The sequence below is a fragment of the Triticum dicoccoides genome, chromosome 3B (assembly GCF_002162155.2).
Source record: "Triticum dicoccoides isolate Atlit2015 ecotype Zavitan chromosome 3B, WEW_v2.0, whole genome shotgun sequence".
In the NCBI taxonomy this organism is placed as follows: Eukaryota; Viridiplantae; Streptophyta; class Magnoliopsida; order Poales; family Poaceae; genus Triticum; species Triticum dicoccoides.
In genome coordinates, this window is record NC_041385.1 from 461,026,071 (window position 1) to 461,032,456 (window position 6,386).

Here is a 6,386-nt window from a genome sequence, read left to right on the forward strand (position 1 = left end):
AACACCGGGGATATTTTCCCCCTTCGTCGGTATCACCTACTACCGGGATTGGGCACACCTAGCATCGTTACTTGTCATGTCATGCATCGATATGCATTTGTTTGCATTGTATTCATTGTTTCTTCCCCCTCTTCTCTCCGGTAGACTACGAGACCGACGCTGCTGCTGCCCAGTTCGACTACGGAGTTGACGACCCCTCCTTCTTGCCAGAGCAACCAGGAAAGCCCCCCCCCCCTTGATCACCAGATATCGCCTATTCTACTCTATACTACTTGCATTAGAGTAGTGTAGCATGTTACTGCTTTCCGTTATACCTATCCTGATGCATAGCCTGTCCTTGTTACTACTGTTGATACCTTTACCTGCAATCCTATATGCTTAGTATAGGATGCTAGAGTTCCATCAGTGGCCCTACATTCTTGTCCGTCTGCCGTGCTATACTATCGGGCCGTGATCACTCGGGAGGTGATCACGGGTATACACTATATACTTTATACATGATACATGTGGAGACTAAAGTCGGGTCGGCTGGTGGAGCACCCGCGAGTGGATCTTTGTGGCGGAGCGACAGGGCAGGTTGAGACCACCTAGGAGAGAGGTGGGCCTGGCCCTGTTCGGCGTTCGCGGACACTTAACACGCTTAACGAGATCTTGGTATTTGATCTGAGTTGGCTACGAGCCTATACGCACTAACCATCTACGCGGGAGTAGTTATGGGTATCCCGACGTCGTGGTATCAGCCGAAGCACTTCAGACGTCAGCGAGGGAGCGGCGCGCGCCAGATTGGACTGGAACGCCACTAGGCTAGGTCTGCTTCCGGCCGCCCACGCAACGTGCGGGTGTGCTCAGGGCGATGGGCCCAGACCCCTGCGCGCTTAGGTTTAGACCGGCGTGCTGGCCTCTCTGTTGTGCCTAGGTGGGGCTGCGACATGTTGATCTTCCGTGGCCGGGCATGACCCAGGAAAGTGTGTCCGGCCAAATGGGATCAAGCGTGCTGGGTAAGTTGGTGCACCCCTGCAGGGAAGTTAATCTATTCGAATAGCCGTGATCTTCGGTAACAGGACGACTTAGAGTTGTACCTTGACCTTATGACAACTAGAATCGGATACTTAATAAAACACACCCTTCCAAGTTCCACAGACAACCCGGTGATCGCTTTTCCACAGGGCGATGAGGGGAGGATCGCCGGGTAGGGTTATGCTATGCGATGCTACTGGAGATGCTACTTGGAGATGCTACTTGGAGATGCTACTTGGAGGACTTCAATCTACTCTCTTCTACATGTTGCAAGACGGAGGCTGCCAGAAGCGTAGTCTTCGACAGGATTAGCTATCCCCCTCTTATTCTGGCATTCTGCAGTTCAGTCCACTGATATGGCCCTTTACACATATACCCATGCATATGTAGTGTAGCTCCTTGCTTGCGAGTACTTTGGATGAGTACTCACGGTTGCTTTTCTCCCTCTTTTCCCCCTTTCCTTTCTTTCTGGTTGTCGCAACTAGATGCTGGAGTCCAGGAGCCAGACGCCACCGTCGACGACGACTCCTACTACGCTGGAGGTGCCTACTACTACGTGCAGCCCGCTGACGACGACCAGGAGTAGTTAGGAGGATCCCAAGCAGGAGGCCTGCGCCTCTTTCGATCTGTATCCCAGTTTGTGCTAGCCATCTTATGGCAGACTTGTTTAACTTATGTCTGTACTCAGATATTGTTGCTTTCGCTGACTCGCCTATGATCGAGCACTTGTATTCGAGCCCTCGAGGCCCCTGGCTTGTATTATGATGCTTGTATGACTTATTTATGTTTTAGAGTTGTGTTGTGATATCTTCCCGTGAGTCCCTGATCTTGATCGTACACATTTGCGTGCATGATTAGTGCACGATTGAATCGAGGGCGTCACAAGTTGGTATCAGAGCCAACTGCCTGTAGGAATCCCTCTTCCAACTCCTTGGCCGAAGTCGAGTCTAGACATTGCAAAACTTTTACTAACATGGATGTGTGTCTTATGGGCACACGTCGCCATTGGGTGGTAGTAGGATCTTTTACTCCTTGACCTTTACTCTGGGACTCTGATCTCTCCTCTATTCAGATTAAATGAAGTTTACTAAATCTAACAATAGGATCTCGTTATCACTTTCACCCGGAGAGTCCCTTGTTACTGATGATCGTCTGCTGCACCAGAAGACCCTGAAGATACTCTCCGCTGTTAACCCGAGAACTTGTGTTCATCGCGTTTGCAATTCCCCTTCCACCGCAAACCCTTATGGATAACTACTTGCAGTTGTTATTCTTACATTCATCCCCAGTTGGTCTTGTTATTACAAGATAACCTGAAAAACTCGTCGTTGTTTCGATAATCCTTTGAGCTTACTGCCTTGCTGTTCTTTATCACCTGAATACCCCTATGGTTAATTATTGCACTTATCGAGTATCCGCTCATCCCCAGTTGTTCATGAGTTTCACAAAAGTCTTCAAAATACTATTCGATCTTCCGAAAATCCTTTGGAGCCTTTGGCTCTTGAAATTCTTTCTTGCTCGCATTATGGTTAATCCCATAAGTCTCGTAGTCTTATTGACATTCCTTGTCATTATCATTTTGGGTCTATTGACTCAATATGTTTGCGCATACGCGCAATCCTCACTGATCCTTATAAATTACCTTTCCGGCTGAGCTGCCATTCTTTTAACTGGAATTGGTTCTCGACCAGTCCAATTGTCGTTGATTGTATCCCTAATTCTATTCAGCTTATCCATTCTTGATCAGAGCATTTGCTCCTGATCCCTTGATTTGAAAATCATAATTACTTTGCTAATTAAGCGTTGAACTATTCAGCTGTTCTATAAACTGATGCATTTGCAATCTTTCTTCCTCTGATTGGGTATCCATACTCATATCAGCCCCATTTTTGGATCGCCATATCCACTGATGGATTATTATCTGACAGTGTCCTTCACATTTGATCACTTTGTGAGTTCTTCCCCTGATACCTAATGCCTTTGTTAAGTTGTATCCTCCGCTTGGCCAACCATACTTTGCTTTCGGACTTGTGTTATTTACTCTTGAAACTTGTGGTATATGTTTCTAAGAAGCCACTAAGGGTTGAACATATGCTTTCTCTAGACCGTGTGAACCCGAAAGTTTTCACGAGTCATACTCTTCTGGTGCTTCGCCAGATAAAATTTCAACACTGCAACTTAATCGCACGCGAGAAGTGGATGAAAGGTTATGCATTGGAGAAGTGGGAGTCGACCTTGAACTTTGTGTTCATGCCCATGGACCCGATGTACATCTTCTCATCGAAGCTTCTTTTAAAATTAATTATTCCCTTGATATAAGTTCATCTTATATCTGGGGTATGGCCTTTTACAATCGTGGTTCCGACCATGTTCTCCTTTAAATACCATTTTCGATGCAAGTGTAAGCACTTGTCTTCTGTGGATCAATACCCCAGTACAACCTCTACGTTGATCTGTCGTCGAGTATTACCCCATGGTATCTCGAGATTATCTTGGAACTGCATAACTTCCTATGAGTTCTTCATCAAGTACTACATACTCACTGATTACAATTTTTCATGGGCTCTGAGTTATTAAACACTCAGAGACACCGATAACTGAACCGAGTCCGCATTACGGTTCAACAACTCTTACTAATATTCTTTACTTACGAGTTTGTACCCGATCATGTCATTCCTAGCCTGATCGGCCATATCATTACCATGCTAAATTTTAATTGTGCTACCTGGTCCTTAATCCCGGAGCACAACTTTTGACAATGAGCTAAGCTTACGTCGATCTTCCTCGTCATATCAGTTCGCCTTGAACAACAATCTTGATTTCAAGTTTGTGTCGTACCTATGGTTCCAATAACCTCATGCTTCATCATTCTTTTGACTTGGTGTGATCGCGGATCGATTACATCTTCGTGGAATCTCTCGACAAATGTGTCATGATCACCATCTACATTCTGATGCTCTTCCAGGATATCAATTGAATTAATGATGAGAAATACCATCCTTGCCCTCGATGATTTGTGTTGTCATCGACCTCTTTATTGCGTTCCCTCCAACAAAAACTTGTTTGTGTTCTGTGTTATACCTCGAGTTCCTTGCTACCTAGCATTTGTTTTTCTTTACCATGGAGTATTACCATCTTTTATGTCAAGAAGGTCGTGAGGATTACTCCACCTCTTAAGAATTCTTGGTATGGTGATACTTCTCACCCTCACCATTCTTTCTTGGTACCCGTGTTGTTTCTAACCGGAATACCGACAATTGAACTATGAGGTGTGAATTCAAAACTTCTAGCAACCCTATTGCTTTGAAGTAATGGTCGAGTTTCATTCTAATTCTTTTGTTCGTCAAGTCACCACTCTAACATTGATCGTGCGACCCAACCCATATTCGGGTGCACCTTTCAACCAATGTTTAATTGAGTATGTTTCCTCGAGCATACATCATTATACCATTTGATCTGACAAATGTTATCTCCTTGTTCACATAATTGTGGAAATCCATCTTGTAGGAAACCTCGATGGATTATCGCCGAGCCCATCAGCCACCTCCTCCTCTCCTTGGTTTAATGATAAACTATTGTTTCAGGAACCCACTCCCATAGTTCATTTCCTGAGAATCCTGAAATGTCATTTCGTCTATTTGTGTTGCACCTTTTATTCTCGGACATCCTGAGTCTGAGGTATCATTACACCAATCAGATCTAAATCTCAGTCAGATATGATGGTTGGGACAACTTTCCAAGAGTTATGTTGTTGGCCCTTTGATGACCTGGTAACAGGATGTCATGCCTAGCACCCCCCCTGGCTGGAGGACCTATCATTATGGTTTATTTGCAAGGATAACTATTCTTCTTGGAGGAAATTGTAAGACCTATGTTATAAACTGTTCCTGATGGATCCATTAAGTATCTAAAACCGGCCTTTGCTTGAAGACCATGTCAATGCTATCTCGAAGCATGTCTGTGATACTCTGGTTTTCAACAAGAACATTTGAAGCTCAATGCTAAATGTTTCCTGCTCAATTATCCAAACACCGTTGTATGGGTAATGTCATGAAATTTCTCTCCCCTACCTAAGGAGTTTTCTACCTAATATCCTGTCATGGATATCTTGCTCTGCTTGTCCTTGGGAAGGATATACCCCTGATATACGTGTTTAAGCACATTTTCCTTCCCGTTATTTTGTTCAAACTTTCTTGTACACTACTTAACCGAGCACGGTAATCCCCTGCTTAGGTAAACACCTCGGTGTACCTTCCTGTCTGGTGTAACCCTGTTTCTACTGTTGATGACTTCCGGTAACCGCCGATGGACGAGAACTTTGCCTATTGGTCCGCCTCGTTCAACGAGCAGGAAGGTGGTTCTCTTCGTCCCTCGCCCTTGGTACCAATGTTGTTGCCGACATAACTGACATGGTACTCTCTGACATGCCTTGCTATCATGACCGTGAAAGATGTCACTGCTCTTATAAAAAAAAACCACATGGTGGGCCCATAACCCACAGTTCCACAGGATCGAAACCTGACTCTCTGGCACACCCATATCTTCGAAGTTATTCCTCACGATTGGCTTCGTATGAAGATCACCAACCACCTTCCTAGAGACGATCTATTCTGGTATCAGATGCAATACTTATTCTCGTTGCTCTGGACCCCTTTCATCCTTTGTTTCAGGCATCGAAAGATTGCCTACCCGCTCAAAACTTCTCATGGTACCTCCGTACTTTGCTCTCGATACTTTCTTTAGTTTCAATTCGGGAGTTACTTCCCACCACCTTCCCTGTGTTATTGACCAGATAATCAACCTTGCAGAGGTTCGTTCCCCCGGAATACCCCCCCCCCTTTGTTCTTTCTTAAGTATGATGGAGATCCTGAAGGAAGGACGACGATTTCATCATGATGCATTGAGGCATAGGAGTGAAGTCATCAACGCTATGGATCCACCTCTTCGAGGAGAGCAACCAAAGACGAGAAGATTCGTTAGGATTTCGTAACCAGACCTTTCCCCCCTAGTCCCCCTCTTAAATCTCGGGACGAGATTTCTTGTAGTGGAGGAGAATTGTGACGCCCGGGTAATTAAGCTACAGTGATCCTCTGCTAGTGTTGCCACGTCACCTCGATTATAGTTGCTAATCTCGAGTTAGTTCAAAACGGTTTCGAAATTCAATTCAAAATTATGATGGCGATAAAAGTTTTCAAAAATTAAAACTAAAATGTTCGGGGGTTGTCAAATATTACAAAGTTAATTATGGTGGAGTAAACACATTTTTATAAAATGTTTAAATGCTCAAAGGTAAATAAAACAGCAGCAAAAGAAATTAAGTAAATGCCTTTTGTATTTTGTAAAATATTAAACTATTTTATTTAGCTGTC